The sequence below is a fragment of the Muntiacus reevesi genome, chromosome 17, assembly GCF_963930625.1.
Source record: "Muntiacus reevesi chromosome 17, mMunRee1.1, whole genome shotgun sequence".
NCBI classification, from domain to species: Eukaryota; Metazoa; Chordata; class Mammalia; order Artiodactyla; family Cervidae; genus Muntiacus; species Muntiacus reevesi.
This window is the reverse complement of record NC_089265.1, coordinates 20,582,953-20,598,120: the sequence shown is the minus strand read 5'-3', so window position 1 is coordinate 20,598,120 and position 15,168 is coordinate 20,582,953. Positions and strand designations below refer to the sequence as shown.

The 15,168-nt window shown below is 38.5% G+C and overlaps 1 long non-coding RNA gene across 10 annotated transcripts in view; it reads left to right on the top strand.

Moving 5' to 3' along the window:
* Window positions 1–15,168, top strand: part of LOC136148671 (uncharacterized) — a 72,403-nt gene that overhangs the window by 45,572 nt on the left and 11,663 nt on the right. For 9 of the 10 annotated variants that reach the window (XR_010659545.1, XR_010659544.1, XR_010659542.1 and 6 more), the window contains 2 exons: window positions 9,750–9,864; window positions 11,010–11,121. This is a non-coding gene — a long non-coding RNA (uncharacterized lncRNA). The remainder of the gene's footprint in view (window positions 1–9,749; window positions 9,865–11,009; window positions 11,122–15,168) is intronic. The other variant, XR_010659546.1, reaches the window with a different exon arrangement.

The following is a 15,168-nucleotide window of genomic DNA, read 5'->3' as shown; positions in this document are numbered from 1 at the left end:
CCAAATTCCATGGTGGATAATTAGATCTAGCCTAGCAGGGCAGATTTGGAGGAAGAGAGCAGTCACATTGTACTTCTGGTAATCTATGAGCCAAGTTTACTGTGTTTGACATGAGTGGTTGGACTCTCCTCACTTGCTGACTAAACTAGCCCATCAGGTTCTGCAGGTGAGATCACTGCTTGGCTCTTTCATTGCCAGGCCTGGTAGGCGGAAGAAGACATGAAATAAATGGACTGACTTTGGATTTCAGAAATTCTCTTTCCTATTTCCTCTCCCAATCCCTTTCTTCTGCCAACTGTCTAGGGACTGAAGCACTCATTTACAAATGCATGTATGCATTCATCCAACAAATGTTTACTAAGAATTCATAATGTGTCAGACACTGACCTAGGCTCTAGAAATATAATATATATGTATGTAAATACATATATATATAATCAGACATTTCCTGCCTTTAAGGACTTATAAGTGAATAATTGCAATACTCAGTGAAAAATAATAATAATAATCCAAGTCTCTTAAAAAGCAGAAAGTGCACAAAGGTATGGCATGGAAGTGTATTTATAGATGGGAACATATTAAGTTTATGGATATGTGAACCTGTTTTTCCTTTCCACTGTGCATTCAGAATAAGCCCTACCCTCCCTTCTGTACTCAGAGGCTGTCTTGGCTAAGGCCACCAAAAGCGCTGCTGGAAGCACCGCTCTCAAGGGGCTCCACCCACACTGTTTTTGAGTGTCTTCCATGTGTTATCCCACAAGTACTCAGACCCATTAGTAAGATTAATGAATTTTACCATGACATTCACTTTGACCTTATCATGTTAAAGAAAAGAAAAGAGGTATGATTGAACTTCTCAAAAAGCCCTTATGTTTCAGCAAGAGTTTCTGAAGTCTCTTTTGTTGCATAATCATATAAGGATTGATGTTAAATGATATGTTTAAACTCCCCTAATCAATTGAATTATAGTCTTTATGGTTAGGTAATGTGTTGCCTTGCTTATGACATGTATACATGCTTTGAAAATCTATTTACAGCAGAGTTTTTATGCTATTCCTATTAATAGGCTGTCATTGTAACACTATTAAAACACTCTTTATATAGGGGTTTTAATTCAGCCTGTTTCTTTCAGTTTTAGCTTCCTCCCTGACCAATTGTGCTGGGCTATCAGGTCTGCGTTATGATTATGAAGCTTTAGGTTATTTGTTGGTATAATATCCACATTAATCATTGATTCAACAAAAAATTATTGAATGCTACTACGTGCTTAGATTTTTCAAACCAGTCAATCCTAAAGGAAATCCGTCCTGAATATTCATTGGAAGGACTGATGCTGAAGCTGAAGCTCCAATGCTTTGGCCACCTGATGCAAAGAACTGACTCATTTAAAAAGACCCTGATGCTGGGAAAGGTTGAAGGCAGGAGGAGTAGGGGACGACAGAGGATGAGATGGTTGGATGGCACCACCGACTCGATGGACATGAGCTTGAGCAAGTTTTCTGGGAGTTGGAGATGGACAGGGAAGCCTGGTGTGCTGCAGTCCATGGGGTTGCAAAGAGTTGGACATGACTGAGCAACTGAACTGAACTGAATGTGCTTAGACTTTTCCAATGTTGTGAACAGTGAGTGGTTAAAAGTTTCCCTATATGTATTAGAAATTTAAGATTTTTCTAACCCATACATTTTAAACATTGGTAAAGTGAAAAGTAAAGTCGCTTAGTCATGTCTGACTCTTTGCAACCGCATGGACTATACAGTCCATGGAATTTTCTAGGCCAGAATACTGGAGTGAGTAGCCTTTCCCTTCCCCAGGGGATCTTCCCAATCCAGGGATTGAGCCCAGGTCTCCCACATTGAAGTTGAGCCACAAGGGAAATAATGGCAGACTGTCTCCTATTCATAGGTTTTCTCAATAGTAAGAAATCCCCTTGGTGTTAAGGTATGACTCACAGTTTAAGTCCTTTCCATATTCAATGCCTTTATATTTTTCTCCAGTAAGAGCTATCTGAATAAGCAGAATGTTCTGATTAAAGACACACACGCAGAGTTTTAATTATCTTTAAATTTAGGTAGCTTTCAGTCATTGAGCACATATTAATATACTGACATAGATGAAGACTGAATTTTCCCTTAAGAGGTTTGTAATCTAGGATATGAGAGATTTGTTTTTTTCAAAATGTGACACTCCTTCCTCACTCCTCAAATTGTGAAAGTGGTTGTTTATGCATTGTTTCCCAAACTTCAGTTGTTGTTCATAATTTTCATGATTTTGCTGTATTCACACACCACATACCACCTGTACAATTGTGCTTCTGAAAATACCACTGTGTTTTTACTTAATGAAATTTATTTAATAATAATAATTGTTAAATCACTAGGTTAATGTGCTAGCTGTAAAATTTTCAAATGTACTTTAATATATATCAAGTTAAGTTGCTTCAGTTGTGTCTGACTCTTTGTGACCCTATGAACTGTAGCCCGCCAGGCTCCTCTGTCCACGGGATTCTCCAGGCAGGAATACTAGAGTGGGTTGCCACACTCCCCTCCAGAGTATCTTCCTGACCTAGGGATCAAACCCGTGTCTCTTATGCCTTTTGCATGGGTAGGCAAGTTCTTTACCCTTAGCACCACCTGGGAAGCCCTAATATGACTTCTAAATTAAATTTATGTGTGTGTGTGTGTGTGTGTGTGTGTGTGTGTATCCCCAAATCTTCCCAAGGGCTCTTAGTACTAGATGTGTCATACCTTGGGAAGCTTTGTGAGGAATGGCAGAAAAAAATAAAATACCTAAATAATGATAATAGCCATAGCAGTGGTAACAAGAGCTATTACTTACTGAAGGCTTCACACGGTCATTTAATTTTATCTTACCTAGTCTCTGCAATTCTCACAGCCATGCCTATCACAGCGCAAAACAAAAAGGCAGGAAAAAGAGAAGAGTGGAAGTGAAGCTTCATTTTGATACCCAAAATTATTTTATGAAAATTGGAGTGTGATGCTGCAGATTAAAACACTTTAAATCAAATATATTTGCTCTATTTGTTAGCCAAACAGAATAATAATCACAGAAAAAGGACGTTAGTGTCAATTAAACCCATTCTATGAATGCAGAGAGAAATCAGATTAAAACAGTTTTATTTATATATATTTTTTGGCTAATCGTTTTTTGTTTCTCTAGTTGCTCATCAGTGAGAATATCTTTGTCCTACTGAACCAAGGCATTTGTTCAAAAACCTCTGCATTATCTGGTACAGTGCCTAACTTATTAAAGGCAAAATTCTCCTATCTCTCTGCTAAAAAATAGTGAAATAAATATTTTTTATAAACATATTACAAAATGTTAAATTTGGAGGAGACCTGAGGACACTAAGACAACTCCTTTACTTTATGGAAGGAAAAAAAGCTCAAACCTGGCAATAATTAGAAAAAATTTCCCCGTGTTTGCATAATTGGCATTTCCACCCTTTTATGACATACCCATGTTCTATTTGCATACCTGAATTTTGATTTCTAATATATTGTGAATTCCCAGCACAAACCATGCCTTGTTTCTTACCTGAATTTTCAGCAGAATTCCTTGTATTTAGTGGGTCTGAAAGAATTGTTTTTTGGTTAGCTAAATTGGATAATATACCCCATAAAGCTTGCTTTTTAATTCTTCTTTGACATAAGCTTTCTAGATACTTAAGCCTCATTCAATTATTTATCTTCCCTATAAAAGTGTAAAAGATATGTATTTGAGAGATACTTTGGTGTGAAATGTACTATAAGAAGTATTGTATTTCTAGAGCTCTGTTTTAACCTATGAAGTTCAATGTATCTTCCTTTTTAATCCTCAAAACTGCTTTTTTTAAAAAAAAAATAACTTGATGGAATATATAACGTACTTCTCCTATCTCCCCCTTCTTCCTGTGCCCTTTTCTCTACCAGTTTTTCTTTTTTTTTTTCTCCTAGCCTTCTTGGCACTTGGAAGACTTTTTCTGCCAGATGAGTCATTTAGAGTGGAAAATTTTAACCCGCATTTCCTTTATTGGCTGAGAAAAGAGGCTTGAAGGCAAAGATGCTTGAATTTGCTTCATTAAGGTCTTCATACCTCCCTCCTGACCCTCTCCTGAGAAATACCACTTTATATTCAAGTTAGAAAACACCAAATCATCTGCTACTGTGCAGAAAAATCACCTGATCTTAAAATCATACAATCAACACTCAATTTAGAAAGCTTTTTTTGAAGAACAAGAAAAATGTTATTGATTTACTTGTGTGTGCGCATTTTTCTTAATACCTAGTCTAATTCCACGAAGGATTTAAGGAGATTTTACAAACACAGGTAATACTGTAGGATCAAGAGTGGAAAGGAAAAAATATGTTTATTTTGCAAAAAGAGAAAAGGAAAATAGGAGAATTGTTAAGTTGAAAATAAATTGTTTGTATTCTAACAGAGTAGCTATCAGCTGTCGAGTGTTTATTATAGGTAGAACACAACACTATTTAATCAAAATATGTAGTCTAATATAGTATGTAGCCACTGTATTGAATCTGTTTAGATTTGGTAGATGTAGAAATTGAGGCTTGAGCTGGTTAATTTATTGAACTCCTCACTGCTAATTAATGGTGGAAACGGGCTTTTGAATCCAAAGCAATCTATGGCTTGCTTTTTGCAGAGGTATTTATTATTAGTAATGGTAATACACCATACTATCTTAGCAAATATATAAATAAATTAGCTGCATTAAATCAGTCAATTTTTTTCCCTAACTGTCAATGCTTAAGAAGTACAATAGGTTGGAGAATCAGTCATTGTTGGGTACTGGTGGGAGTTGTGGTTTTGATGGAGGAAGTAGTAAAATACACAGGTTGTCCCTGCTCTTTCCTACAGTTCAGGTCAAAAGTAGATCATTTAAAGACTAATGTTATCCTTGGATAACCAAGGATATTGGTGTTAAATAAACCATATAGACTCAGCCATCAAGAATCTCCCTGCAATGTGGGAGACTGGGGTTTGATCCCTAATCGGGAAGATCCCTTGGAGAAGGGAATGCAGCCCACTCCAGTATTCTTGCCTGGAGAATCCCGTGGACAGAGGAGCCTGGCAGGCTACAGTCCATGGGGTCGCAAAGAGTTAGACATGACTGAGCAACTAACACGTTCACCTTCATATGCTGTAAATGTGAAGATACAACACTAAAAAATTCTACTATGATGTAAATTGCTCAAAATTGTGGTTACAGCTCTTTACAATCTAATAAATCACCATGCACATTCATCAAATACTACATATTATATATATATATATATATATACACACACACACAAATATAATACCATACTGCAATATCACAAAATCAGACCTAAAATTATTTTTTAGCTATATTAAATACTAAATATTTAATAGGATGCAACTTTGTTTGCACTAAAGACATAGGAAAAAAATTGGGACAATCTAAATATTTCAGGTCTCTTAAGAAAAGTCTCTTGAGAAAGTATTTTGAACAGCTTCTTTTTCTCCAGATAAATTTCCCTGTGGCAAATGGAGGCCATCAGAATAATTCCCTACACCTTAAAGCTACTTCAAAGTAGTATAATTTGTCTCCTTGACAGCTTACTGAGTTAGATCAGAGTAATGATTCAAGAAAAATATGCTGACTGTCTATGTCTTAGGCACCATGCTAAGAACATTGTGCACATCATTTAAAAATTTTAATAGCAACTCCATGAGATGTTATTATCCCTATTTTAGATATTGAGAAACCACAGAAAGATCAAAGAAGTAAAACGATTTGCCCCAGGGCCACATCCATGATGGAGCCTGAATTTAAACCTAGACATGATCCCAAACCCCATGGACTTAACCACTGGACTGTCCCCCTATCCTCTAAAAGAACAGCTAAGGTTGTGATAAAGACTTGACTGTGTATAGACAGTTGCTTCAAGAGAGGAAAAAGGCAAGAGGATTTGGAGCATAGGTTTAAGTTCAGTTCAGTTCAGTTGCTCAGTTGTGTCTGACTCTTTGCGATCCCACGGACTGCAGCATGCTAGGCCATCCTGTCCGTCACCAGTTCCCGGAGCTTGCTCAAACTCATGTCCATTGAGTCAGTGATGCCATCCAACCATCTCATCCTCTGTCATCCCCTTCTCCTCCTGCCTCAATCCTTCCCAGAATCAGGGTATTTTCAAATGAGTCAGTTCTTTGCATCAGGTGGCCAAAGTATTGGAGTTTCAGCTTCAGCATCAGTCCTTTCAGTGAACACCCAGGAACAATCTCCTTTAGGATGGACTGGTTGGATCTCCTTGCAGTCCAAGGGACTCTCAAGAATCTTCTCCAACACCACAGTTCAAAAGTATCCATTCTTCTGTGCTCAGTTTTCTTTCTAGTCCAACTCTCACATCCATACATGACTACTGGAAAAACCATTGCTTTGACTAGATGGACCTTTGTTGGTAAAGTAATGTCTCTGCTTTCTAATGTGCTGTCTAGGTTGGTCATAACTCTTCTTCCAAGGAGCAAGTATCTTTTAATTTCATGGCCATAGTCACTATCTGCAGTGATTTTGGAGTGCCAAAAATAAAGTCTGTCACTGTTTCCATTGTTTCCCCATCTATAAGCCATGAAGTGATGGGACCAGATACCATGATCTTAGTTTTCTGAATGTTGAGTTTTAAGGCGACTTTTTCACTCTCCTCTTTTACTTTCATCAAGAGGCTCTTTAGTTCTTTTTTGCTTTCTGCCATAAGGGTGGTGTCATCTGCATATTTGAGGTCATTGATATTTCTCCTGGCAATCTTGATTCCAGCTTGTGCTTCATCCAGCCCAGCGTTTCTCATGACGTACTCTGCATATGTGTTAAATAAGCAGGGTGACAAGATACGGTCTTGACGTACTCCTTTCCTGATTTGGAACCAGTCTGTTGTTCCATGTACAGTTCTAACTGTTGCTTCTTTACCTGCATACAGATGTCTCAGGAGGCAGGCCAGGCTGTCTGGTATTCCCATCTCTTGAAGAATTTTCCACAGTTTATTGTGATCCACATAGTCAAAGGCTTTGGCATAATCAATAAAGCAGAAGTAGATGTTTTTCTGGAACTCTCTTGTTTTTTCAATGATCCAACAGATGTTGGCAATTTGATTTCTGGTTCTTCTGCATTTTCTAAATCCAGCTTGAACATCTGGAATTTCAGAGTTCACATACTGTTGAAGCCTGGCTTGGAGAATTTTGAGCATTACTTTACTAGCGTGTGAGGTGAGTGCAATTGTGCGGTAGTTTGAACATTCTTTGGCATTGTCTTTCTTTGGGATTGGAATGAAAACTGACCTTTTCCAGTCCTGTGGCCACTGCTGAGTTTTCCAAATTTGCTAGCATATTGAGTGAAACACTTGCACAGCATCATCTTTCAGGATTTGGAATAGCTCAACTGGAATTCCATCACATCCACTAGTTTTCTTCGTAGTGATGCTTCCTAAGGGCCACTTGACTTCACACTCCAGGATGTATGGCGCTAGGTGATTATCTGGGTCCTGAAGATCTTTTTTGTATAGTTCTTCTGTGTATTCTTGCCACCTCTTCTTAATATCTTCTGCTTCTGTTAGGTCCCTACCATTTCTGTCCTTTATTGTGCCCATCTTTGCATGAAATGTTCCCTTGGTATCCCTAATTTTCTTGAAGAGATATCTAGTCTTTCGCATTTTTTGTTTTCCTCTATTCTTTGCATTGATTGCTGAGGAAGATATTCTTGCTATTCTTTGGAGCTCTGCATTCAAATGGGTATATCTTTCCTTTTCTCCTCTGCCTTTTGCTTCTCTTCTTTTCACAGCTGTTTGTAAGTCCTCCTCAAACAACCGTTTGCCTTTTTGCATTTCTTTTTCTTGGGGATGGTCTTGATCCTGCCTCATGTACAATGTCACAAACCTCTGTCCATAGTTCTTCAGGCACTCTATCTGATCTAATCTCTTGAATCTATTTGTCACTTGCACTGTATAATCGTAAGGTATTTGATTTAGGTCATACCTGAATGGTCTAGTGGTTTTCTCCACTTTCTTCAGTTTCAGTCTGAATTTGGCAGTAAGGAATTCATGCTCTGAGCCACAGTCAACTCCTGGTCTTGTTTTTGCTGGCCGTATAGAGCTTCTCCATCTTTGGCTGCAAAGAATATAGTCAATCTGATTTCGGTGTTGACCATCTGGTGATGTCCATGTGTAGAGTCTTCTCTTGTGTTGTTGGAAGAGGGTGTTTGCTATGACCAGTGCATTCTCTTTGCAAATCTCTATTATCCTTTGCCCTGCTTCATTCTGTACTCCAAGGCCAAATTCGCCTGTTACTCTAGGTATTTCTTGACTTCCTACTTTTGCATTCCAGTCCCCTATAATGAAAAAGACATCTTTTTTGTGTGTTAGTTCTGGAAGGTCTTCTAGGTCTTCATAGAACCATTCAACTTCAGCTTATTCAGCATTACTGGTCGGGGCATAGACTTGGATTACTGTGATATTGAATGGTTTGCCTTGGAAATGAACAGAGATCATTCTGTTGTTTTTGAGATTGCATCCAAGTACTGCATTTTGGACTCTTTTGTTGAGTATGATGACTATTCCATTTATTCTAAGGAATTCTTGCCCACAGTAGTAGATATAATGGTTATCTGAGTTAAATTCACCCATTCCAGTCCATTTAGTTCCCTGATTCCTAAAATGTCGACGTTCACCCTTGCCATCTCCTCTTTGACCACATCCAATTTGCCTTGATTCATTGACCTAACATCCCAGGTTCCTATGCAATATTGGTCTTCATAGCATCGAACCTTACTTCTATCACCAGTCACATCCACAACTGGGTGTTGTTTTTCCTTTGGCTCTGTCTCTTCATTCTTTCTGGAGTTATTTCTCCACTGATCTGGAGCATATTGAGCACCTACTGACCTGGGGAGTTCATCTTTCAGTGTCCTATCTTTTTGCCTTTTCATGCTGTTCATGGGTTTAAACTAGCTGAAATTGCTGAAACTGGAAGATGGAACTCTTGCATTCTAGTTATCGAGTGGAAGTATACCATATTCAATGTATTTCTGTATGGTGCACACTGTCCAGGTGATAAAGGGGCTTAGGAAGTGGGGATTAGGAAATATCTCCTGTGTTTAGGCCAAATCACAAGATTTATGAACACTTGCCTCTTCTTTCTCCTACATTCAGTCTCTCTTTTGATGAGAGGAAGAATAACCTCATTCTGAATCAATGAAAAGACTTCTGTCTTCTTGCCAGCAGATATATGCTATCTGCACTGACAGAATTGAAAGTGTACCTCAAAGGAGCATTCTCTTCGGAAGAAAGGTAATGAGATAAAATAAAAGAGAATGAATATTTCTAAAACCATGGAAACCTAGGATCAAATCCTGGGGTTGATGCTTTTTAGTAGCATAACCTACTTTACTTCTTTGAGCACTGCTTTCTTTTTCTGAAACTTGAGGGTGATTCAAATTACCTCCAGGGTTATAATAAAGATATAATGCATATAATACAGATAAGTTCATGATCCTAAAAGACATAAAACAAATGAAGTCTTTTCATCTCTTGTATGCATCTAAGAGCTCTTCCCTTCCCTTCTTCTCTCCTCTCCTTCTTCTTTTCTTTCTCTTATTTTTTCTGTAGCACTGTTTCACAAGCCCAAGAGTTTTGTCTATGTATATTGTTGCTACAACTGTGTATAAAAGGAGACTCTGATTCTTTGCATTTGTTTTTGTATTAATGTAAGTGTCTCATCTTCACAGGTTTTAGAGGGGAACTCTGGATGCTGGTGGATCAGTGAGAAAAAGCACTTATTTTACCCCTGACCTGAGCACTGACCCTTTCACCACTGTTGACAATTCATGCTTCCAAGAACTGGTGAGTTGAAGAACTTATCCATTGTGTCTCCATTAAAGAAGATATATTGTAAAACATAACTAATAACATCAATGGCAACAACAAAAGTAGAAACAAGGGCCTACTATGTAATGCCTTCCTAAGTATTTTCCCTTTAAGGAGATTTTGAGATCCAGTTTTTCTGTGGGTTAGACTCTGGATAAGAAAATATTAAGTTGGAAACTCCAAAGATGATGTAAGTCATTGGGTATATTTTAGAGCTGGGTTTGTTCAACAACCACTTGTCACTGTCATCCTATAAATGTCTCTCTGAACTAACTCCATTGCCCCAGGCTATCTCGTGCCTCCATAAGACATCTCTCAGCTGTGACCTTCTCTTGGAGGGAGGGAGCTGGCCAAAGGGAGTATACCAACCAAAGCTCCTCGTTATATTGGCCTAACTCTCCTGATCCTACATTTCTCAACATGTATCTTTCTCTCCTCTTCTATTGCAAAAGTCCAGTGGAACCATTTCCATTGAATTACATGGAAGAGTCTGTTCATGGGGCTAGTCTGGCAGTTCTCCATTGGATATTTAACTTTCACAATTTCATAATTTGCATATACTGTTTTCTTGAAGTCATAGTTAATTCTCATGTCCTTTAAACAGTTAAATGTCTTTAATTGCCTCCTTATAGTTTTACTGTTCCCCCACCCCAGCTGGGTAATTTTTGGGGATATATCTAGTAACCAATCCATGTCAGGGAAGCAGTAGGACAAATAAAATTATTTTGAACCACCTTGGTTGACTGAATAAGGTGTTTGCGAGAACACTGGAGAAGTGGGGAGGTTGCAGGGAATATGCTAAAATGTTCTGTTACTCTTGTCCCAACTTTACCACTTTGTCATTTGGGTGGCCATTTGGATCCTAAGAAATATTAATGACAAATTTAGTCTTGTTTGAAGATGAAAATCCTAACAGTGTTTACCTCATCAGGATATTGTAAGGTTTAGATGAAATAATCTGTATAAGAGGTATGGCACTATGCTTTCCATTCTATAAGAACTCAATATCAGCTGTATAGCTATTCCTACTCTCAATTCTGAAATTCTATTGGCCAACTTTTCTCCATTGGAGTTTTAAAATAAACTAATAATCAGGCTAATATGTTATATGGTTCTTCCAGGGTTCAAGCATTATTGTGAAAGATAGAAACCTTTCCTGAGTCAATACTACTTTTGAAGATAAAATTGGGATACATATTTGCAATGTATTTAACTCCAAAGAAACTATCTGAGGTAACTGGTGGGATATGGGACACAAAAACCTATTAGACATCCAAACTGAATTAACCTTAGTTGAATAAAATTCCTGAACAGCTCATTGCCACATCTGAGGGACAGTTTTGGTCTAAATGAGAATGACCAGAGATGATAGAAAAAGTTCCTTCCTGCTCTTTTAAAAAATATTAGTTTATATATTGACATATAGATGATGTACAATATAATGCTAGTTTCAGGTGTACAACATAGTGATGCTATGTTTTAAATGATTATGAAATAGTCAGCATGGTAATTCTAGTAACCATCTGTATCCATACAAGGTTATCATAGTACTATTGACAGTATTCCCCATTCTGTATATTACATCCCTGTGGCTTATTTATAAGTAGAAATTTGTACCTCTTAATTCTCTTCACCTATGCTTATTTTGCCCAGCCTCTATTCCTTCCCCCCTGACAACTACCCATTTTTTCTCTGAATCTATGTGTCTGTTTTTATTTCATTTGGTTTGTTAGATTTCACATATAACTGAGATCATTGGGTATTTGTCTTTCTCTAACATTTCTCTTACCATAATATCTTATAGATCCATCCTCATTGTTGTAAATGGCAAGATTTCTTTTTTCATAGCTGAGTAATATTTCTCTCTGTGTATATGTATATAAGTATATATATACATATAGATCCACATCTTCGTTATCCATTCATCTATTGGTAAATAATGCTGTGGTAGCTCAGATGGTAAAGAATCCACCTGTAACGTAGGAGACCCTGGTTTGATTCCTGGGTTGGGAAGATCTGCTGGAGAAGGGACAGGCTACCCACTCCAGTATTCTTGGGCTTCCCTGGTGGCTCAGAAGGTAAAGAATCTGCCTGCAATGCAGAAGACCTGGGTTCTATCCTTGGGTTGTGAAGATCCCCTGGAGAAGCGAACAGCGACCCACTCCAGTACTCTGGCCTGGAGGATAAGATGGACTATACAGTCCATGGGGTTACGAAGAGCCAGATACGATTGAGCAACTTTCACTTTCACATTGGTGGGTAATGCTCTAATGAACACAGGGCTGCATATATCTTTTTGAATTAGTGTTTTTGTTTTCTTTAGGTAAATACCCAGGAGTGAAATTGCTGGGTCATGTGGTAGTTCTAATTTTAATTTCTTGAAGAGCCTCCATACTGTTTTCCATAGAGGCTGTACCAATTAACAATCCTACCAACAGTGTTGAAGATTTCCCTTTTTTCCACATCCTCATCAACACTTGTTATCTTTTATCTTTTTGATAACAGCTGTTCTGACAGATGTGAGATGATATCTCAAAGTGGATTTGATTTGCATTTCCCTGATGTTCATGATGCTGAGAATATCTTCATGTGTCTGTTGGCCATCTGTATGTTTTCTTTGGAAAAATGTTTATTTAGATAACCTGCCCATGTTTTATCAGGTTATTCTTTTGTTATTGAGTTGTATAAATTATATATATATATATATATATTAACCCCATATTGGACACAATTGTTTCCAAATATCTTCTCCCACTCAGTAGGAGGCTTTTTCATTTTGCTGATGCTTTCCTTTGCTAAGCAACAGATTTTTTTAGTTTGATGTAATACTATTTGTTTATTTTGGCTTTTGTTTCCCCCTTGTCTGAAGAGACAGATCCAAAAAAATATTGCTAAGTCCAGTGTCAAAGGGTATACTGCCTATGTTTTCTCCTTGGAGCTTTATAGTCAATTCTTATAATTGTCTGTAATCCATTTTGAATTCATTTTTGTATACGCTGTGAAAAAGTAGTCCAGTTTCACTCTTTTGCATGTAACTGTCCTGTTTTTCCAACACCACTTATTAAAGAGGCTGTCTTTCCCCCACGCAATAGTCTTGCCTCCTTTGGTGCAGGTTAATTGTGTGTGTGTGTTTCTGGGACTCTTTCCTGTTCTGCCTAAATGCAAACCTGTGTGGCATTTACCCAAGAAATTCAGCATTTTAGATATGAGTGTGAACTCCACAGGTCCTTTCTCGTGAAGTTTCTCTGCCCTTTCCTTTTAGAGCATTCGCTCACACCACCCCCTCTCTATGGGCCTCCATGTGGGCCTCCAGAACCTTCAGCTCTAATACAAAGGGCGCTCCAACCAGCCAGGTCACGTGGCCCAACTTTTAATAGCAACTGCAAAAAGCTGGGGCAAAAGAGAAACTTGATTTCCTTCACAGAACTGAAATGGCTCTGACTAAAACCAAGGGCCCTGAAGTCAGACAGACCTGAATTTAAATACTAGTTCTAACAATGAATTTCTTCCTGAACTTAGGCATAATGTATAATATTATTAAATTATATATATTTCATGGGATCATAATGAAGAGGAAGTGAAGTCATATTTGTAAAGAGCTTCATAGATTGGCCAGCATATAGTAAACATTTAGTAATTAGTAGCTATTATTATTTTTTCCCCAAAATATTTTGTTTGCCAGCAATCATGAAAGTCAGTCTTTGTATAGATCCCATGACTAGGACTTGGAGAAGAAAAATGATCTGAACACTTTGGACAATTATCTTTCTCCTTAGGATCAAGGAAGGCATTTTTTTTCTTAAATATCCAAATGGTCCATGTCCAGGGACTTGCCACATCTATACCTCACTTGTATGCATTTAAAAACATGTATATACACACATATACTTAGGTATTAATATAATATATGAATATACTTTCTGTAACATTTTGCTCATCTGTTCTCTCCAATGACTGTAACCCTGTGAGGTAGGTTTTATATTATTCTATTTTATGATTAAAGGGAAAAAAAAGCAACTTGGCCAAGCCACAGACCTTGCAGCTGATTAGGGATAGAGCTGGGGTGTCCTGACCCCTTTCCAGCTTTTCTTCCTTTGTACTGCTCCAATGACCATGGAAACGAAATGCACTGGAGCTTGGCTGCCAGAGAAGTTTCAGCTGATAGGTAACCAAAGGAAACAGCATGGCTGAAATCCAGTTAAAAGTTAAAATCCCGTTGGGCAGTTCCTTCTTAAATGACGACAGGAATTGCTGTCACATCCCTGTCTAGCCACTTTGCAAACAGCGGGGATGTTAGCAAGAGCTAGCGGTGAATGGTGAATGCTTCCTAAGGGAGCTGTGATTGCTTTGGCTGGGTTCTGCCGTAGCCGTTTCCTGGTGATGAGACGGTAGGCAGACAATCAGAGGCAGTTACCATTTTCTAATAACCACCTCAGGCCTTTGGCACGGTCTAGGGAAGCTCTTTATGTTATTTTATGCTACTTGTCAAGTCCAACTGCTTGTCTAATTTCGCTGGGGAATATGACACTGTCCATCAAATCGCTCACCACAGTGGGATCCAGTGTGTGCTTTACACAAGTGAAAAAGTGAGTTAGTCATTCAGTCGTGTCTGACTGTTTGCAACCCTGTGGACTGCAGCCTGCCAGGCTCCTCTGTCCACGGAATTCTCCAGGCAAGAGTACTGGAGTGGGTCGCCATTTCCTCCTCCAGGGGATCTTCCCAACCCTGGGATCTAACCTAGCTCTCTCACATTGCTGGTGGACCCTTTACCGTCTGAGCAACCAGAGAAGTGTGTTTTACATATGGGGCTGTCAAAGGGGTTCTGGTCGTCTGACAAGCAAACAGCAGAGAGAGAAATTTTTTTAAATGGCCCCATTTTACCCAGTTTTCCCATCTGTGGTCCCATGGTGTTTTGAAATCGGGTTGTGGTCCTGAGTGAATGACACGAGGAAACACTTTGCTGCTTGTATTGCCTACTTGGTTTTCATGAACCTCACATGGACTGGCTTCATCCTGTCCCCAAGTCCATAAGCCTCTATCTTCCTCTCTGCTTCCTGTGCAGGCTTCCTCTGGTTTGTGGGCTGTGTACTTCATCTTGTTCCTTCAAGGCAAGGCCTGAGCTGCTGGTCAAACAGTTTCTGTGGTGGCTTCTGCCATCTGCTTATCATCCAATCCCAGGCTCAGGTTTTCCTTCCTTGTTGTTTATACCTGAAATAGCTCTTTTCCCAAATTTTTCTATAGCTTTCTCTTTCCACTTTCTTTCCCCTCTTCATAGTAATT